This window comes from Zalophus californianus, chromosome 1 (assembly GCF_009762305.2).
Source record: "Zalophus californianus isolate mZalCal1 chromosome 1, mZalCal1.pri.v2, whole genome shotgun sequence".
Classification (NCBI taxonomy): domain Eukaryota; kingdom Metazoa; phylum Chordata; class Mammalia; order Carnivora; family Otariidae; genus Zalophus; species Zalophus californianus.
The window spans coordinates 165920922-165943157 of NC_045595.1; positions in this window are offsets into that span (position 1 = coordinate 165920922).

Sequence of the window (22236 nt, forward strand, 5' to 3'; positions counted from 1 at the left end):
GTGTGTTATTGAATTTAATTATTTCTCAGAATCATTTGTATTTATACTTTGTTTTATTGTTTATTGTTTATATAAGTGCTTTGATCTACTGTTGTACATTTTAAATAACATTAAAACAAATGTAACACCAATTGACACAGAGTCCAGTAAAATCATTGCATTGCATTGCATTTGGATATCACTTAAGTTTGAAGGACAATACCTCACAGCTTGAAGATAACTGGAGTGCTAATCTCTGAGTAAACTAAATGTCTCAATTAGTAGAACTGACTTTTTTTTTTAACCCTTTCACTAAAGTTAGCATTTAAATAAAGAACAGAACATTTATAGGGCAAATTTCTATACAGTGGCTAGTCAGCTAAGAAATGCCTTTTGCAAAGCTAACAAGCACACAAAAAATATTTTTAATCATTACTTTTGAATCATAATATCTTGACTTTCTATTATCTTTTTTCTTACAAATTATGCCAGTCCCAAACTAAAGTTATTCCTCCATTCCCTCAAAAATGTTACATTTTGATTCTTTTAAAGACAAGTAATTTTAAAGATAAATCCTTCAAAATAACTTGATTATTTTTATTCTTGCTGATTGTTTTTGCCTTATCTGCTGTCTTTCACATTAGTGATGAATTCTCCTTACAATATTAGGTAGTTGGAGGAATGGGAATTCTGTCAGATTTAATGTTACTAGTAGACAATTTTAATTTTTGTCCTTCAAATGATCTTAGGTTTTAATCATATATATCTTAAAAAGGCATTATTTTGTTATGGAATATTATAAACATTGTATAGATTTTATAATCACTGGCATTCACAATTGAACTGTTTCATCTTTCTGTGGAAATTTGCTTTTACTTACACAGGAATGTGTGTATGTAACCATAAATAATATTTTAAATATGCTTTAATATATTTAAATATTTATTATTATCATGGATTATTGGCAATCAAGAAATATGAATGATGCATATAATATTTCTTCAGTTATACCGAAACATCTGTCAGGATTAAATTAAAATAGTAATTTTGTCATAAAACAACTGAGTGGTAAGCATACAATTGAAAAACTAAAGGCAAAATAAAGTGAGTAAGATGTTAGGTTCATACAAAAAGATAAAACTGATGCTAACATCAAAAAGAACTGTTTTTTGATGCTAGTATAGATGGATCTGGATGTAGGTTTATGTGAACCATAATGTATCATCTTCATTATATCCAACTAAGATAAGAAAAATAAAATCATGGAGATATATGTTACTCAAAGGAAAATTCCCCGTAGGGCAACGGAAGATGTCAGTTTGTCCCTGAGAGAATATAACATAGTAAGAGGGTGGTTGAGTTTAGAAGGGTGAAGCAGGAAACTGTGTATTTAGCAAATAATAATGATTTGTGAAACCCTTTCCAAGATTTGATGTTCTGTAAAAAAATTGTTCAGAACCAATATGTAAAACTGGCTAAGTTGTTAAAATAAATCACATGTTATTTTGTTCTTGGTGGTGGTGGCGGTGTTACAGGCCTACCAATTTCAAATTTTTGAAATATTAACATTTTAATTTTAATACTTAATTCAATTTATTTTATTTTTTTTAAGATTTTATTTATTTGATACAGAGAGACATAGTGAGAGAGAGAGAACACACCAGCTGGGGGAGAGGGAGAAGCAGGCTCCCCACTGAGCAAGGAGCTGGATGCAGGGCTCAATCCCAGGACCCTGGGATCATGACCTGAGCTGAAGGCAGACACTTAACTGACTGAGCCACCCAGGTGTCCCTTCAATTTATTTACTTTAAATGAAGACATTCTCTAAGTCATTGGGGTGAGAAGGCATTTAAAGTATAATTAAAATTCAGTATGTCCCAGTGTCTATTGATAGATGAATGGATAAAGAAGAAGTGGTATATATATGCAATGAAATATCACTCAGCCGTAAAAAAGTATGTTATCTTGATATTTGCAACACCATGGATGGAACTAGATGGTACTATGCCAAGTGAAATAAGTCAGAGAAAGAAAAATACCATATGATTTCACTCAATGTGGAATTTAACAAAGCAAAGAAAGAGGTAGAGAGAGAGAGACAAACTGAGAAACAGACTCAACTATAGAGAACAAACTGATGGATACCAGAGGGAAGGTGGGTGGGGAGATGGGGGAAATAGATGATGGGGATTAAAGAGCACACTTACCATGATGAGCACTGAGTAATAATATACAGAATTGTTGAATCGCTATTTTGTACACCTGCAAGTAATATAACACTATATAGTAACTATACTGGAATTAAAATAAAAAAACTTGAAAAAATAAATATATGTAAAATTCTAACATTTCCTTATTTGAGAGCATGAAGAATGATGAAATCCAAATGCTTAATGGTGAAGGGGAGCAGAATAGGAGACCCCAAAATATGCTACTTTGACACGTGGATTATGTTGAGCTCAAGGCAATTAAGACCCAGCCGTCTTAAGAAAAAGTTGTACCATGAGAGACTGTGGACTCTGAGAAACAAACAGGGTTTTAGAGGGGAGGGTGGAGAAGGGATTGGTTAACCCGGTGATGGGTATTAAGGAGGGCACATACTACATGGAGCACTGGGTGTTATACGAAAACAATGGATCGTGAATCACCACATCAAAAACTAATGATGTATTGTATGGTGAGTAACATAACATAATAAAATTAAAAAAAAAAAAAAGTTGTAACTCCCCCTTAACTACCTAAAATGATTTACATAGGGGTCCTGGCTCAGAGAGAGAGCTATTACCAGAAATAACTTTGATCTGAATGACCCATATGTATGGCAAGGCAAACATCCAATTACCAAACATCTGTTCTTACTGTCCTGTGAATAACCCTCCTCCTCTTTGAAGCCCCAGGCCCCCATCCCATTCCTTAGCTCAGAATGGCATATAAGAAAGACTCAACTGGCTGCCTTGTCTTTGGGTCTCATTTTCTTATGGGGCTCCAGTACATATGTTACTGAATTTGTTTTTCTCTGGTTAATCTGTCTTATGTCAATTTACCAGTCAAGGACCTAGGAGGGTAAGGGAAAAGTTTTCTTTTCCAACACTGGCACCTTGTGTAAAATACTAAACAATTTCTTAAGAGTAGAGGTGTTTATGTGCCTTAGTGCAACTGTGAGAACAGTATTGTACAATGTAAGTGGCATTGTTCAACGAGTTCACTTTTGTCAAAGAGAATAGAGCCTTTCTCTTGCCAGCAGGAGCACTCAGGATACAGACACATGGAAATGAAAAATGAAAAACAATAAATGCAAATAAAGCATTACAGTAGCCTTTTTCTTGTTCCTTTCTCACCCTTTCTGCCATCACACACTGATGACAAATGATGGCTTCAACTGTAGCAATAGAGATGCATTTGTTTTTTCAAAGTCAGTCCACTAGAGAGTAAATTTTTAAGTCACAAATCAACAAAGAGTCCAGAAGAAAACATGTACAGACTGTTTCTCTGGTATAATAGAGATGTCCAAACTATTTCACTGTTCTGGAGACTTTTCAGTATGACTTGTTTAAGAAGTTATTAAAGCACAGTAAGGCAATTTCTTTTTTAATGTCCGGAAAAACTGCCAATGACTTGGAAATGGGTAAATAGAATTGTGGTGTCTTTGAGTGGAATGCTTGCATTGTGTAGTGGACTCACTGGAGATTATTGGATCCCATAGGGGTATGTAACTGTGTCTTCCACTAGCAATCCAACAACTGTGGAGATAAGAAGTCAACTTGTGGAAAACAGTAATGCTGATGGCAATGCAAATGATTTTTGTTCATGGTGATGCAAATGAATTGTGTCCTGTAGCGAATACAGATCTCTGTAATTAAACCCTTATTTGAGCTGGTTTTAGTGTCTGTTGGCTCACTCATTAATTAATGAGTTGACTAAAATTTCTGACAATTACTCATTTTATATTTGTATGTGAATCATAAATCTTTTTTGAAAATTGTACTTTACTGCTATTATTAAGTGAATTAATGACTGGAAAAACCAGAAGGTAAGACGTTAAAGAGGGAAAATTGGTCTTAACATGTGTTCAGGTGCTTGGGTTGTCATTATTATATTGTTTTTGGCTCATTGCTGCTCCCTTTGCTCTGTGTTAAAGCAGTGAATGAGATTTTGTTTTCATTTAACTGATATACGCCAGCTTTTAAATTTTAGAATGCAGACATGTTCCCCTCTAGAGTGATTGAGTTCACTTTGTAAAGATTTAGAACTATTTACTTAGGTGCATATGGGGGTGAAGGAATTGGATAGAGTGGAGGTGCCAGAAACCTGGAAGAAAATAAAAGAAAGAATGACTTCCTTGGGACAGAATCATGGCAGTACGTTCTTTAGTGCCTCCATCCTCTCATCAGCATACTTTGTTTGTGGCTGCCAGAATAATTAAAGGAGTTGGAAAGTAGGTTCTGTTACTATCTTGCTTTTAAGCTTTGCTCTCAGGTTGATTAATGCTTTCTTTACACTTGCACTGGGCTGCTCTACATTTCCTTTGTAAGTAATGCTAATTAGGTTGAACAAGCAGGGAGTGCTTGCAGAGCTAATGTTTGAGTCAGAATAACTCCTGGGAGATCATGATGCTTCTGGATGAAACTAAATGGAAAAACCTAGGATGTAAAAAGGCATTTTCATTCATCATTTTAGCTAATGTCGATTGAGAACCTACTATGTACACTATGGCTATATGAGGAAAGAGTATTCATGCAGTGTCCTGGAAGTGGCTGCCTTCTTTTACATTCCGAAGAGGCAAGGAGACTATTAGTGTGACTGGAACGAAGTGATGAGGAGGAGAGTAGCAGATAAGGTCAGGGAAATAGAAGATGAAGGGTTCTAAAGATATATGTTAATAAGCTCTCTTTTCCCCCCCTGCCTGTTATTTAAATGGATGTCATTGGATAGTTTTGAGTAGAAAACAGTGTATGATCTGACATACTTTTAAAAAGATAACTGCTACTGTATTAAGAAAAACAGCAGAAAGTCATAGAAGTTGGGACCCTTATAAATGATAAGGAAGAGTTGGCTGTTACTTGGGCCAAGGTATTTGCAGATGAGGTAGTGATAAATGGCCAGTGAGTTGGATGTACTATATGAGAGATATGTATCAATGTTGTTTTTTTAATAATTTTTATTGTTATGTTAATCACCATACATTACATCATTAGTTTTTGATGTAGTGTTCCATGATTCATTGTTTGTGCATAACAGCCAGTGCTCCACGCAGAATGTGCCCTCTTTAATACCCATCCCCAGGCTAACCCATTCCCCCACCCCCTCCCCTCTAGAACCCTCAGTTTGTTTTTCAGAGTCCATCGTCTCTAATGGTTCATCTCCCCTCAATGTTGTTTTTTTAATCCTTGGTGTGAAGAACTGGGGAAATGGAGCTGCCATTTACTGAATGAGGCATAAGGTTGCAGGACCTGCTTTTTTAAGGAGTGAATGGGATTAGGAATTTGGTTTGAGTATATTGTCAGTTTTCTATTAGCTTTGAAGTGAAAATGTTGATATATAAGATATAAGAGTCAAGGTCAAGGGTGAGCCAGTAACATTTAATGGGCTTTCTTTTATTAATTTATAATTAACATTTACTAAGATGCACGATATTTAAGTTTGCTGAATTTTGACAAGTGTATATAACTGTGTAATCAACATCTGTAACAAATTTTAGAAACTTTACATTATTACAGAAAGTTCCTAAGTAGATTATTGCCTGTATTAGTAGATTATTGTCCAACTTCCTCAGCCCCACCCTTGGGCTAATTACTTTCTATCACCATGGACTGGTTTAGCCTACTCTACAGCTTCATAAAAGTACAATTATGCAATGTATATTTTTAATCTTTGGTTTATTTGCTCAGCATGACGGCTGAAAGATATTTTTATACCATAACATTTATAAATTGTATTTGTATACAGAAACCTATTTATTGATCATAGCTCTGCAAGAAATATCTTAGATTTTTTTGTCTTTAATATATTTTTTTAATTTAATTTAATTTTATTATGTTATGTTAATCACCATACATTACATAATTAGTTTTTGATGTAGTGTTCCATGATCCATTGTTTGAGCATAACACCCAGTGCTCCATTCAGTATGTTCCCTCTCCAATACCCATCACCAGGCTAACCCATTCCCCCACCACCCCCCTAGAACCCTCAGTTTGTTTCTCAGAGTCCACAGTCTCTCATGGTTCGTCTCCCCGTCCAATTTCCACCCCCTTCATTTTTCCTTTCCTGCTATCTTCTTCTTTTTTTTTAAACTTATAATGTATTATTTGTTTCAGAGGTACAGGTCTCTGATTCAACAGTCTTACATAATTCACAGCACTCACCATAGCACATACCCTCCCCAATGTCCATCACCCAGCCACCGCATCCCTCCCACCTCTCACCACTCCAGCAACCCTCAGTTTGTTTCCTGAGATTAAGAATTCCTCATATCAGTGAGATCATATGACACATGTCTTTCTCTTACTGACTTATTTCGCTCAGCATAATACCTTTCAGTTCCATCCATGTCGTTGCAAATGACAAGATTTCATTCCTTTTGATGGCTGCATAATATTGAAATATCTGATTTTGCTGTAAGAATTCTACATAAACAACAAATCCAAAATTTCGTTAGCTTAAAACAAACATTTATTTTTCACTCAGGGGTCAGTAGGTTGTCTGGGATTCTTCTTGGCTTAGCTGAGCTTGACTAGGCTTGGGTTTAGGCCCACTCCATTTGTTTGTGTTTTGGAGACCAAGGGAAAGAGGAGTAACTATGGGCAGCAGTTACAACCACTTCTTATGGTGGACCACGTGAGGGCAAGAAAGCCAGTAGAAGCTTTGAACTGATGTATTTTCATGTATTCTCACATCTCCTTGGCTGAAACAAGTAACTGGGCCAAACACAAGGTAATATGGTGGGGAAATGTAGTCCTTTGAAGGTGTTGGAGAGAGAGGGAAATGGATAGTTGTGGAAAAATAATATAGTTTCACAGGTGAGCAAGGTTAGAAGTACCAGTCATTATTTAGGGAGAAAAATAATATTCAGCTCAGAAGATGTGAGTGATCAATTTAATTGTGTGGTACAGATGAGACCCAAACACTGCTTTTGTGACATTTAATTTAACATTGAACCATGTTCCTGCTTTTGTTTCATTAATAACATTAGGGTTGCACAATGAAAAGAAGTAAGGACTTTGGGACCGAGATAAAGGAGAAGACAAGACTACAGAAGTGTAAGTAAGGAATGTCAAAATATCCCTTCTCCCACCATTATCCTTAATATCCTTCTCAAATTACTAGAAGAGCCAGGGTTTGTACACCTCAAAAGATAAGTATTAAGAAAAGTCTCACTATTCTTTAGAGACTCTTGTTGAAGTTAGCAGTGAAGAAAAAAAGATAAGATTTATTAGAATTGTGAGGAAGACCATTTAAATATGGAAGCAAAGAACCCACCTTTTTTTCCTTATGATATATTTTTTCAGTCATCAATCTGAAGGGAACACAATTATGAACACTTGTGCTGAGTGTAAAGCTGTTTCAATTTAAGGAGAGATCCTCATGGCTTTTGAAGCACTGTCATGAGGAGGAGCAGTTAAGGAGGCAGTAACTGTTAGTGACTGATGGCTGGAGGCAAATAGTAACCATCTCAGTTTAGCTCCGAACAGAACACTAACGTCAATTCTAGAGGAAGAAAGGGAGTCTACGGAGCTGAAGAGGAATAATGAACAAATTGTGGTAAGAGTTAAAACAGGGTAAATACATCGTGACAAACCACATTTTGAAGTCAATAAGTCCTCAAGAGGAGAATTTATGTTGTGCAGCAGAGGGGAAATTTGAAAAATAGGTTGGGGCCAGATTTTGGAAGGCCTTTAAAAGGCCAGATTATTGAATTTGGACTATATAATAGGTTGTACATAATAGGTTGTTACTCTATTTTTTATAAAACTTTCAGAATGGTAAAAGTGTTTTAAGGAAAGTGTTGTGGTGGAGTTATACCTGGAGTGCTATGGCATTGTAATGAAAGGGTTCAAACTGAAATTAGGGGATTGTTGTTTGCAGGATGAATAGGAGTCAGATATAGCTGAAGTTGAAGGGAATGAAGAATGCAGCACATTCTTAACACAGAAAACAGACTGCATGAAGGAATAAGGGATGTGTGGGGAGCTTCAAATAGTTCAGTATGCCTGAATTGAAGAGAGAATATGATGCAATAGCAGAATATAAAGGGTACTTTGAACTTTGTTTTTTTTTTCACTTTGCTGTGTTCATTCCCCATAAGTTCCCTGTGTCTCAGAAGCTCTAGTATCTCCTAGGATCTTCTTGTTCACCCAAAATAGAGTTAGTGGAAATCACGAAATATCAAAGCTGGAAAGGAATCTTAAAAGTGACATATTAAACCCACCAATTGCCAAATAAATGTCTTTGAGTACATAAAATTGAGTTTTCAATTTATAAATTAAAAATTGAAAATAGTTCAAGTATGACCGAAGCTGACTTCCTGCTTTATTATCAGATTTCTTACTAAAGAACTAGTTGATAGTCTGTTTTTCAATCAGAATTAAAACCAACTACTGAATACCTTGTTTTATTCAAGTTTAAATGCCAGCTACTGTATAAAACCTCTTTTCAGAGTAAAATGTTAAACACTCAGCTTTGCCCCACTGAAGTCCAATCATTTTGTTAGAGAATCCTTGTTGATTCTAACCTCATTCACTAGGCAGAGTTGATGGACACTATTGAGGCCTAATTATCCTTGATTAACATACCACATGTCTAAATCATTCTCTTATGATTGGGATGATCATATATCCTGCCTCTCCCAAGAAAGGTCTAGTTTACTACTATTGTCCTAAACCTAATTACTAAGAGCTCCTTTTTCATTCTTTAATGGCATCCAAATTTGGGCAATAAATTATACAGTCACTTTCTTAGTCAAATGAGTCCCTTTACCATTGACATAATGGTTTTGCAAAATTTTATCAATACAATTTAAAGATATAACTAGAATTCAGTTATTCCATTACCAAGATATATGAACAATGAGAGATAGGCACATAGAGGAACTCTAACATCACTGGACAAGGAAATCCCTTAACTTGCAGAGGCCAGGAACATATACTCTTACTACAGTTATTCTAGCACAAGCTCAGGGGAGGTATGACCATAAGTTGTGTCTAAGACACTTCTAATGGAACATTCTGAAAGTTGATGTGGTCTTTGAACTTTCCAAGGGGATTTTAAAGAATTGACTGATTTTCTATGCCTTTGACTGTGAGCAATGTATATTTTCTTTTGTATCTTGGCTAAAATATCTCTTCCTGCCATTTCCCACATAGTGTGAGAGGGAACGTAGCAGAGAGGGAGGATCCCCAGATAGCAATCTACTGCCAGTCTAACAGCCCCCACATAACAGTTATTTTTGCTTTGCCTACGGAGCTGCTCTGTGCTTAATGTCTCCTTGACTGAGGAGCCAATTTAACCTCCTCAGAGCCATGAAAAAACTTTTGTGAGTGTGCATCATTTCTGAGCATCCTTATTCAGATACAAAAGATACTGAGCTGTTTTAAAGCACCATTTCTTCTTTCCAGAAATGTGATTATGCCTCCTGGAGAAAAGGAAAGCAAACCCTCTGTTTTAGAGGCCAGCCAGATAAATATTCTCATGTATGTTTAACAAAGTGGGAATGAAGACAAATAAAATAAGGAAATGGATACTCACATCCTTAATATGACAGAAAGGCTCTCAGCACCCTTTCAAGAACTTTTCAGCTTAGGTTAAAATTCTGTGGAGTGAGGCAACTTTAAACTCTGCATATTAGCAAACATATGTATGCAACAATAAAAAAATTCCACAGGAAAGGAATCGACGGGTGAACATGTGGTAGAGCTATTAATATATTTATAGTTTAGAATAAGCAATTTTTTATAAAAATGACACTTGAAAGGATTAGTACAGTGTCTTAATTGACAATACATATTTGCCTAAAGGAGTCTTGTTGGGTTTACTATAGATAACAGAGAAAATTCAGTTATACTCAGCAACAACTCTTTCATTCCTAAAATCCATCTGCTCAAGTTCTTAAAAATTATTTTTCATTGAAGTATAATGAACATGACTATCTATATACATATTTTTCCAAACTTTCCCCCAAAATGTATGTGAAGATAAATCACAGTCCAATGCATGAAGAATCATTTTGCTGAAATTTGCTAATGCTAATCAGCATAAATCTTCTTCTTCAACTGTCTGTCTCATCTATATTTAAATACGTTCAGCAATTAGAAATCAAGGCTATTTGATCACTATTGTAGATCTTTAAAGTTTTCTCTTTAAAGGAAATAAAAGCTTGAAGTGTTTTCACCAGTATCAGACTGCACAGGCTAGCAAGATTATTTGTCAATGATATTCTACTGTTCAAAGTTTTGTTCTTGACCCCAATTCTGTACCCTCTCCCCTACATTGGCTTCATTAACTTGGTCTAGTGACCTGGCCAGCCAGGGTTGTCTGTGAACCATACACAGCCACGTAATAGGTGTATTGTCACTGGCACTCCCAGTCACCTTCCAGCACAACAGGGGAGAATATTCCAGGTGTCTGGCACCAGGAGACCTGAGTTAGCCCCATGAGGATCAAACTGTTGGAGAAAGACTAGTAAACATCAGCCAGTGTGCTTCAATGCACAGGGACTTACAAAGAGCAAGAACAGGGCGCCTGGGTGGCTCAGTCATTAAGTGTCTGCCTTTGGCTCAGGTCATGATCCCAGGGTCCTGGGATCGAGCCCTGCATCCAGCTCCCTGCTCTGCGGGAAGCCTGCTTGTTCCTCTCCCACTCCCCCTGCTTGTGTTCCCTCTCTGGTTGTGTCTTTCTCTGTCAAATAAATATATAAAAAATCTTTAAAAACAAAACAGAAACAGAGCAAGAACAACGCATAGTTTCCTCTCTTCTTGTTTCATGGAAAAGCAAGGAAAACCTCTGTTAGGGCAGACCTGGAAGCACCATGACTTTGTATACACTGAGGGGAGCCCCTGCACTTGGCACTACCTTTCTATAGGATATTTCTTTTTTATAAGCTATATAAAGAGACTGGAGATTTGGATCACACAAGCTTTTTACTACACAGTGCAAAGAATTTCCAAATCATATAATCCTCCCTCCTTCCCTCCCTCCCTCCTTCCTTTCTCTCTCTCTCATGCGCATGTGCCCATTGCATTACAGCCACGTTATGTATGGCACTGAAGTAGATGCTAGAAATAAAAATTACATGTACTGATAATTCAAATGTCAGTAAGATATAGTCTACATCTTTAAAATAATGCTCCATTTCTCATAAAATAATATTTTGAAAGAGCAAGTTGACAGTTGACCCCTGCTCCCCAATAAAACTTTTCTGAATCCTTCATGTCTCAGAACAAAGCAAAATTTAACATATATATTATAAACATACATATCATATAAATATATATGTATAAAAATATAAATATAATTTATATATGTAAATCACTATATATATCTATCTATCTATATATCTCACCATATTACATACCTGAAACTAATATAACACTGTGTGTTAACTATGCTGGAATTAAAATTAAAAATTAAAGTAAAAAATACATTTTTAATACTAGTCCTTTCCTGTCTTTCTCCCCATGACCACTTTTAAGGGACTTGTTCTGGCTGGCAGGGCTCTTTCATCTCCTAGGTAAGGAGGGTGATTAATTGGAAATCAGGAGCTCTAATTTTATTCCTATGATATCATCATTCTCCTAAGTCCAGAACAAAAAAGAACACATCTCTTGGCTACTCTCAAAGTCCAAAATACGTTCAGTAGTAAGGAGATACAACAATTCTGTCAAGATCAAAATTTATGGGTATGAAAATTTGAATAATAAACTTTAAAATGGTTTTAGAAAAAAATTAAATAATTCCCAACTTTCTGCCATACATGGGCAATATAAGTTTATTTACTTAATATGCCACTGCATTTTTTTAAAGATTTTATTTATTCATTTGACAGAGAGAGGGAGAGCACAAACAGGGGGAGTGGAAGGCAGAGGGAGAAGCAGGCTCCCCACCGATCAGGGAGGCCCCCCCCCATGCGGGACTTGATCCCAGGACTCCAGGACCATGACCTGAGCCGAAGGCAGACACTTAACTGACTGAGCCACCCAGGAGCCCCAATGCCACTGCATTTTAAGCATAAAATATAATTCCTGAAACATTCAATAATGAAAATGTCATGGTTCTTTCTATCTGTCCCTTAAAATTGCCCTATTATATTAATACCAGTAACTTGCAATTCTATAATTTTACTCTGGTGATTTTTTAAAAATTTTATAACAATCTGTCTCTTGATTTTAAGAACTACGTCAAATTTGTCTTCAAGATTTGCTGTTAAAATGAAAGGCAGACATCTCTTTCTCAAAATGTGTATTTTTCACTTCTAATTACTTCTTCTATTTAGAAAATTATTTTTATTTTCATTTGCATATTTATGCACAATGAAGCCATATAAGCAGAATAAAGTTTTTCTCCTTAGAAGGGGACATCTGTCAGATACTCTGAAGCTCACAGGTAGGCTAGGATTTAGCCATATGAGAAATGGAAAAAAAGGTCAATTCATAGACAAATCATCCATGATAATCACTTCATTGCCTCATAGATCGTATCCTGTTCAGAATTCCATATCTTGGCAGATATTGGGAATGTACAGTCTGATAACTGAATATTACTGTATTTCTTGAGGAGGATTCCAATAAGACATATACACATGAGGATCTTTTATAGTACAATTGAAAACCCAGGTTTTCTCTAATAAACTGTTATATGACATCATTTTCCAGAGTAAACATGAAGATGAGGCAAAAGCCATCATGCGCCCCATGCACATTCTGCCTGCTGGCCCTGCATTATTGACCTACTACATAAAAATGGTCTAAGCTTCAGCCGGTCCTGACCTTTTATGTCAGTTATACCAGAGCCACCTGGTGGCTTGTGAACATTCAAATTTTCAGTTCTCCAAACAGAGTAGTTCCCAACATAGCAGCAGAATCTTCATCATTCTTGCTCATTCTACAGTGTAAGAATTGCTTCTCTAAACATCTATAGCCTCCAGGGTGGTTAACATCTTGAATCACACCTGGAAATGACAATATAGCTGGTTCATAAGGAATCAACAGCAGATGTCCTGCACTGTGTGCAGATGAAGCTCTTTCCAATACCTAAATCTAGGACTAAGAAGTATGTTTCTTTCATTTATTATGCTTTCATTCCATAGTGCCAGGAACAGTATGTTAGTCGCAGATGGAGAGCTAGATCATCCCTGCCTTCTTATTTATTATCAATAGTTTGCTATATCCTTAGAGGAATGTGCAACTACTGCACTACTTAGAACAAAAAGAAAATTATATCATAAAACTAGTATTAAAACCAAGCACCGCTTCCCTTTGCTCCTCTTTTGGGAATGTTCAATGAATGATTTATAGGCACTTATTTAATGGACTTGATGACTGTTTATAGAATTGGCTATTCAAAGCATAATTCTTCTGGTCAAATATTGTACATTATGGAATTTAATTAAAAGTATCTGCTTCACTATGTAGTAAATGATGCGTGCACATTACTCCACAGGACATACATATTTCATGTTATAATTATGCATTTCACAATCTAAGGTATGCATTTAATTATACAGAAAAGTTATACAGTTTTCAAACTTGGTAAACACAGATTGAAATGGTAAACATGATTTTTTTTTAGAAAAGAATATGAGGGCAATGTGGAAATAGGTTATTTCAAAGAATTCATATTTGAAAAATAAACCTCTCTAAGCTCAATTGCTTTTATGTCTAGAATCTTGTGTGTATATGTGTGTATATTTTATATATATATATAAAACATCATATATACATTGTATCAGCACCACAGAATGTTTTAGTGTTGATAGAATGGCCAAGGTGATGTAATTGGGGATCATCCTTCTTATTCATTACAAATCCAAAGGCATTTTCTGTGAAGAGACAAAATCTTAAGTTCTTGCAATTTGACTGAAATACTCTCAGATGTGCCTTTCACTAGCCCCTCCTTTTTGGGTGGCCTTAGATGTTCGGTTATAACTTTGACCATCACTCTATCTAAAACCGGTCTCTGGGGTGAACCTGGAACTTGCCATTTTCAGTGTGCTCTGAAATAGGCTCTTTACCTCTCCCAGGTTTAGGCACATTTGAGTGTCCTCTCTACATGAGTACATCTTGTGGAACCTGTCCCGGTAGAACACCTGCTTTTATTATTTTTTTAAAAAAAGATGTTATAAGTCAGCTTCTCATGTAGTTGTTGCACCATGGGAGATGACTTTTTGTTGTGGTTGTTGCTGCTTTAGATATTTCTTTTGTTTTGAGTTTCAGCAGTTTAGCCACGATTTGCTTATGTATGAGTTTCTTTATTTACCCGCTCTGAGTTCCTAGAACATTGACAATTTGTGCCTTGCTATGTCTCCTCAGTCTTGCAGAGCAGGCTTTATGTTCAAGGGAATTTTTTAAAAATGAGAATTATGGCAAAGAACCAGATATTACATAAAGAAACAAATAGAAGTCCTAGAAGTAAAATTTTAATGACTAAATAAAATAATAGAACAGATAAATTTAAGAGAAGATTGGACAGGTTAAAGAGAGGATTTAGTACAGTATGTGATAGTTCAAAGAAAGCTTTCAGAATGATGAAAGGGAAAAAAATAAAAGAAATTCATTAGAGCGATAAACAGATATAAGTGGCACATTTAACATACATCCACTTGGAGTCTCAAAAAGACCAAGGAGAGAAGATGGAAACAGGCGTTTCCTCCAGTACAGGGAAGATCAAAAGCTCTGTTGAGTTTCTTAGACTCCCAGCCACCTCATTCAGAAAGCTCATATATCCTAGGGGAAAAGTGACCTCCTAATGCCATTAACAGAGTCCTGTTTTATATGATTTTTTTTCATATAAAAATGAATTTTAGACCAATAAGGGAAGCCAGGCCTCCAGGATCAAAGTTTCTGAATAAGTAGCGCTGTAGAGGAGTGGGCCTGGCATTGTTAGGTTTTACCCTTGAGACATTTAACGATTACTAAGCTTACAAGGAAAGAGGCTGATAAGATCAGCAGAAAACAGGTGGAAAGCTCAGCAAAGAAGGTAATGAAATCTGTCAGTGCTGGCAAGATGGCAGTTAGGATGGAGGCCTCCCAAATAGAAAGAATCCCTTTTGGAACTAAAACAGGTAGACCAAACTTGATAAAGTTTGTAACTTTTCTAATCTGGAACTAGCTTAGAACCTAAGTGTAGTAAGGTGATTCACCCCTGCTGTAGCTCCTTGGAAAGGATATTGTAAATTATCTATGGAGAAAGATACTGCAATCCAAAGCCTCAACAATTTTTATATTAAAAAAAATAACATTCACTAACAAATTAGCAAGCATAAAAAGGAGGGGGGGAGGGAGGGGAGGGTGAAAGGAGGAGAGGAAGGGAGGGAAGGAGAGTGAGAGAGAAAAGACAATGAAAAGAGACCCAAGAGGTGATCCACATATTGGAGTTACTAGACTTAGGCATTGAAATCACTGTGATTAATGTGTTAGAAGTGAAAAATCTCACCAGAGAACTAGAATCTATAAAAAAGAAAAAAAAAATAGAGTAGTTGAAGCCTCCATATGTCAGCTGCCTAAAAGAAAAACACTTTATATATAAGGACACAAATGGGTTAAATGTAAAATGATAGATGAAGATATCCTATGGTTATACAAACTAAAAAGGAAGTCAGAATGGTAATATTTATCTCAAACTGAGGAGAAAATTTTACCAGGCATAAATAGGGTCAGTTTATAAATATAGAGAAATCAACTCATGAGGTATTAGAAGTATTAGAACTTAATACTTCTAAACATTTATGCATTGAATAAGGTAATTTAAAAATGCATGAAGCAAAAACTGCTGTTACTGCATAGAGAAATAGGCAAATTCATAATTACTGTGAGAGATTTTGGAAACTTGCATTCAGTAACTTAAAGAGAAAATCAGTAAAGATGTAGAAGACTTGGAGAATACTGTCAACCATTCTGACCTAATTGATATTTATAAAACAGTTCACCCAACAATGTAGAATATACATTGTTTTTGAGTGCAGAGGTGGTTACCAAGAAAGATTTATTTTCTGGGCCATAAAACAAGTCTTAATACATCTGTAAGTATTTTGATCATACAAAGTATATTCTTTGACCACAGTCGAGTTAGATTAGATACCAATAATAGAAAGATATATAGAATATCTTCAAATATTTACAAACTAAATAACATTTTTGTAAATGATGTAGGGGACAACAAAGAGGTAAAATTGAGATTAGAAATCATTATAAACTGAATGTTAACGAAAGCCATGACATATGAAAATTTGTAGTATGCTGCCAAAATGTAGAGGGAAATTTGTGGCATTAAATGGCTAAATTAGAAAATATGGAAGATCTTAAATCAATGACCTTACCTTCCATCTTTAAAAACTAAAAAAAGGTTAGTATAAAAAGTAGAAGATAGGAAATAATAGGAAATAGATATTAATGAAATACAAAAGAGCCAAACAATGGAGAAAAAAAATCAATGAAACAATGAAACCAAATCTAGTTCACTGAGAACAGTAAAATTGACAATTGTCCAGCCAAACCAGTCAGAAAAAAAAAAAAGAATGAAGTCATAAACTACAAGAAATGAGAATGGGAAAGGTAACATTGCTACAGGTTCTACAGATATTTAAAGTATAATAAAGGAATAATAGGAAAAAATTTATAGTGATACAATTGGAAACTTGGATAAAATGGAAAAACCCCTTCCAAGAGAAAAACTATCAAAGCTTGCTCAAGAAGAAATCTATAACCTAAATGACTATCTATTAAAGAAATTAAAATTTTATTTAAAAAATTCTCCCAAAGAAAGTTTCAGGCCCATATGGCTTTACTGGGAAATCCTATATAACATTTAAGGAAGAAATAATACCAATCCTACATGATTCTTCCAGAAAATTGAATACAAAACACATCTCAACTTGGGGCGTCTGTGTGGTTCATTTGGTTAAGGGTCCAACTCTTGACTGCAGCTCAGGTCTGATCTCAGGGTTGTGAGATCCAGCCCCATATCAGGCTCCAGGCTCAGTGCAGAGTCTGCTTGTCACTCTCCCTCCCACCCGCTTGCACACGCTCTCTTTCTCCTCAAATAAATAAGTAAAATCATAAAAAAAAAAGCACTTCCCAACTCATTCTACAAAGCTAGAATTAGTATAAAATCAGAATAGATGAAGACATTATAAGAAATCTACAGAACAATATTTCTTCTAAACATAGATGCAAACAAGCTTGTCACAATTATAGAAAATCATATTCAATGATATTTAAAAAAGAATAACATAACTTGGCACAATGGGTTTAAGAAATGCAATGTTGGTTTAGTATTTGAGAGAATCAAGTCACATTATTCATCATATCAACAAACTGAGAAATAAAAACTGTGTTATCTCAATAGACAACTAACAAAATGTAATGTACATTTTTGGTAAAAATTTATCAGCAAACAAACACCACAGCCCTACTTTCTCAGCCTCATGAAGGGCATGTACAAAGAAATCTATAACTTACATCATATTTAATAATGAAAGACTGAATAAGCTAAGGAAGAAGACAAAAATATTCACTCTTACTACTTCTGCTCAACATTTGATGGAAAGTTCTAGCCAGTGCAAGTAAATAAGGCAAGTAAAACTGATTTTAAAAATCATACTGAGGGCGCCTGGGTGGCTCAGTTGGTTAAGCGACTGCCTTCGGCTCAGGTCATGATCCTGGAGTCCCGGGATCGAATCCCACATCGGGCTCCCTGCTCAGCAGGGAGTCTGCTTCTCCCTCTGACCCTCTTCCCTCTCGTGCTCTCTATCTCTCAGTCTCTCTCAAATAAATAAATAAAATCTTTAAAAAAAAATAAAAATCATACTGAAAGTAATAAAAATGCTAGTATGTGAAGATGAAAGGATTGTCTGTGTAAAACAAAGGTGATGAAATCTACAAAAGAACTACTACACCTGTTTGACCCCAGACTAATATGCAAAAACAACTTTAATTCTCTATTTCCAACAAAATTTAGTTTTACATTACAGCAGCAATCAGAAATTGAAATAAATAACATTTACGATAGCATCAAAAATTTGAAATACCATGATCTAAATCAGTCTGAAGATGTGTATGAGCTGAACACTGAAAACTATAAAACATTACTAAAAGAAACCTAAATAAATGGAGAAATATAGTCATCTATTTATATTTGTATCCTGCCTATAGTATTTATGTATTGGAAAAGAAATTATAGTTAAAATGTTAATTCTTCCCCAAATTAATCTACATATTCAATGTAATCTCAATCAAAATGACAGCAGCCTTTTGTAGAAAGTGATGATTCTAGACTTCATATGGACCTGTAAATACTCAAGTCATTTCAAAAAAGAACAGAGAACTTATCCTTTCTGACATCAAGATTTATTATAGAGTTATGTTACTGAGAGAGTGTGGTATTGGCATCAAGACAGATCAATGGTATAAAATAGAGAAAGGAGAAATAGACCTGCACATAATAGAAAAAATGATTTTGGAGAAAGGTCTGAAGACAGACTAGCTAAGAAATAAGTCTTTCCAATAAATGTTCCTATTAAAATGGATATGCATATGCAAAAAATTAAACTTCAATTTTTACCTAATACCTAGAAAATTAATATGACATATTCAAAATACATAAAGAATATTCCAAACCCAATAGTATGGAAGCAAACAAACTCTGTACATTAGTAACAGAAAGGTACTTCCTTAACCTAAGAAAGGACAACTTTATACAATCTACAGTTATGATCAAACTTAGTGGTGAGACAATAAATGCTTTACCCTAAGTACAGGAGCAAGAAAAAGGTGTCCTTTCTTAGCCCTCCTATTAATATTATATTGAAGTAACTCATGCCTACAATATGTCTGTAAAAAGAAAGTCATACTGATTGAAAAGGAACAAATAAAATACTCAGTATCCACAAATGACATAATTGTCTACATAGAACACTCTAAAGAATTTACCAGAAAAAAAAAAGTCTCCTAATAAGTGAATTTAGGAAGATTGTAAGAATTTAAGTCAGTATACAGAGGTCAGTAATATTCCTATATGCCAGCAGTATAAATTAATTAATTAATTAATTTAAAAAATAAGATGAAGCACAAAATTTTAAAAAACACTAATTACAGAAAAAATGAAGTACTTAGATATAAATCTAATAATATCGCCACAGAATGTATATACTAATTATAAAATATTGGTGAGAGAAATCAAAGGCGATCTAAATAAATGGAGAGATACATTGTATAAATAGATTGAAGACTCAGTATTGTTATGGTATTAATTCTCCCCAGATTAATCTATAGATTCAACATAATCCCAATGAAAATCTTAGTAAGTTTGTGGGGTTTTATTTGTTGTTGCTTTTTGTTTGTTTGGTAGATTTCGAGGACCTACTTTTAAAACCATAAGAGACTCTTAATCTCAGGAAACAAACTGAGGGTTGCTGGAGTGGAGGGGAGTGGGGGAATGGAGTGGCTGGGTGACAAACATTGGGGAGAGTATGTGTTGTGAGTGCTGTGTATTGTGTAAGACTGTTGAATCACAGACCTGTACCCCTGATACAAATAATACATTATACGTTAAAAAAAAATAAAACAACTATTCAGAAGACACAGGAACTAGACATATATATAAAAAAAATTCTGAAAAAGAACAAAATTGAAGGATCATACCATTCAATTTCAAGGTGTTATAAAACTGCAATAATAAAGACAATGTGGTATTGGTGAAAGAATAAGCAAACATTTCAATGTACAGATGAGAAAGCTCAGAAATTGACCCAATCAAATAGTTACCTGATTATTATTATTATTACTTTAATGTTCAGAGGTAACTTAAAGGAGGAAGAATGGTCTTCTTAAAAAAATTTTTATTTGAGACAGAGAGAGACAACAAACAGGAGGGAAGGGCAGATGGAGAATCAGACACCCTGCTGAGCAGGGAGCCAGATGCAGGTCTGGATCCCAGCACCCTGGGATCATGACCTGAACCAAAGGCAGACGCTTAATCGACTGAGCCACCCAGGCATCCCAAGAATAGTCTTTACAGTGAATAATGCTGGGGCAATTAAGCATCCATATCCAATAAAGAGAACTGAACCTTGACACATGTCACATCTACAAAAATTAATACAAAGTGGTTCATCAATCCAAATGTAAAGCATAAAACAGTGAAAATTCTAAAAGTAAACATAGAAGAAAATATGATGAACTTGACATAAGCAAATATTTCTTATTTATGATACCAAAACTATGATCCATAAAGAAGATAGGACTTCATCAAAATTAAGAACTTCTGGTGTTTGAAGAACATGATTAGAATGAAAAGACAACACAGAGGAAAAAAAAAAAGAATGAAAAGACAAACCATAAACTGGGAGAAAATATTTGAAACCATATGTTTAATAAGGAACTTTTATCCATAATACATAAGGAAAACTCAGAATCTTTTCAAGTGAAGAAAAGGTAACCTCACAGAAACAGTAAACACCAATTCTGAATTTGTGAAAATGAAACTAGGATCATAACCTACACATCTTTGCATTTCTGGAATTTCTGAGACATTGAAGAAATGCTTTAAGCTATTTTAAGTTATTCAGTAGAAAGAAATTTTACCTTCTCTGTGTGTTAGACAAGAGAAGTAGCTGAGTGATCTTGTAGGACTTTTCTATGACACACTGAAAACCAATTCAAAGATATTTATCAAACAAAAAATAGTGTCAAAATAATAAACCTTTTTTCCAGAATAGAAATAGCAGACTCAGGATAGAAGTCTATTTCTTATAGGGCTTATTGTTATTTTTTATTTAATAAAGAAAATTTACTGATAACTTAATCGTTAACACCTATTAAATCAATCATGTAACACAATTATAAAGAGCCTTAGGAGCATGTGCCCTTCGGGGAACGTCTGATGACAGAGTGGATTGTTAGAAGTGTGAGTCTTTTAAACAGAGAACTAAAGCTGCCATGTGAAAAGATTCAGTCATTCAGAGTCCATGAAGCAACAACAACATATTCATCTAGCTCTCAGAGAAGGAGTGTGGCTCCTCAGAGATGAGACCAGGGTGGCCTGCCCAGAGCTATTTAGGAGCCCTGGGTATAGTGAGACTTCTAAGGGTCCACACCAACTGGAGTGGCACACAGATGAGAAAACTGCCTTTTTCAGGTTATTGCTTATGGCCAAATGGTGGCTTACCAATTGCTGCCAGGACTCAGGAGAGTGATCCAGCAGCTGCTTCTATATGCCAGAGTACACTTCATGAAAAGACAGATCCCGTGTTGCTAAATAGGCCAATTCCCAGAATGCCTGTAAAATTCTGATAAGCCTAACTTCTTTCCTTATAGCCTAAGGACATGAAGTGAAGCAGACGTAGGTTGCTTTCTTTTTGAATTTTATTTTTTATACATATATTTTTGTAAGAGTGGGTGGGATCAAAGAAGCCACTGACTGAATCAAATAATGACTTAGAAAGATGAAATTTCAGAATAAGTTATTGAAATCAGGCTTAATTATTTTATTAAAATGTTACTTCAAGGAAAAAAAAATTAAATGTTTCCACTACTGCATTTGCTTCACAGTAATATAATTTACTTCTCAGCTACTTGTCTTTCCTGTAAGTTACATCTTCCATTTGCCATCTAAATTTTTTTCCCCTCACATAAACTTGGTGCTGTCGCATGCTGGGAATTGTATCCATTAAGAACACTGACTAAAAAAACAAAACAAAACATTATTAAAAAACAGTGAGAGGCATGTGTAGTCATTGGGCAGTATTAAGCAACAGATTATTACAACACAATCTCCAATGATCCCCTTTCCTGCATAAACACATACTTGTCTCCTCCAGCATAGTGTCATAATCAGCTAAACTGAGAATTCCCAACTCACTGACAAGACCACATGTTAAGGATAACACCTTCCCTTTGAGCAAGGTAAATATGAAGTGTAAGAATTTTTCTCTTTGCCCACACATGTACTACCCTGTATGTGATATTCTCCCAACTATTTTTAAATGTGTGTCTTCATATACCCTGACAAGAGAAAAAAAAGACTTTGAAAATACAAATGTTGCTGAAG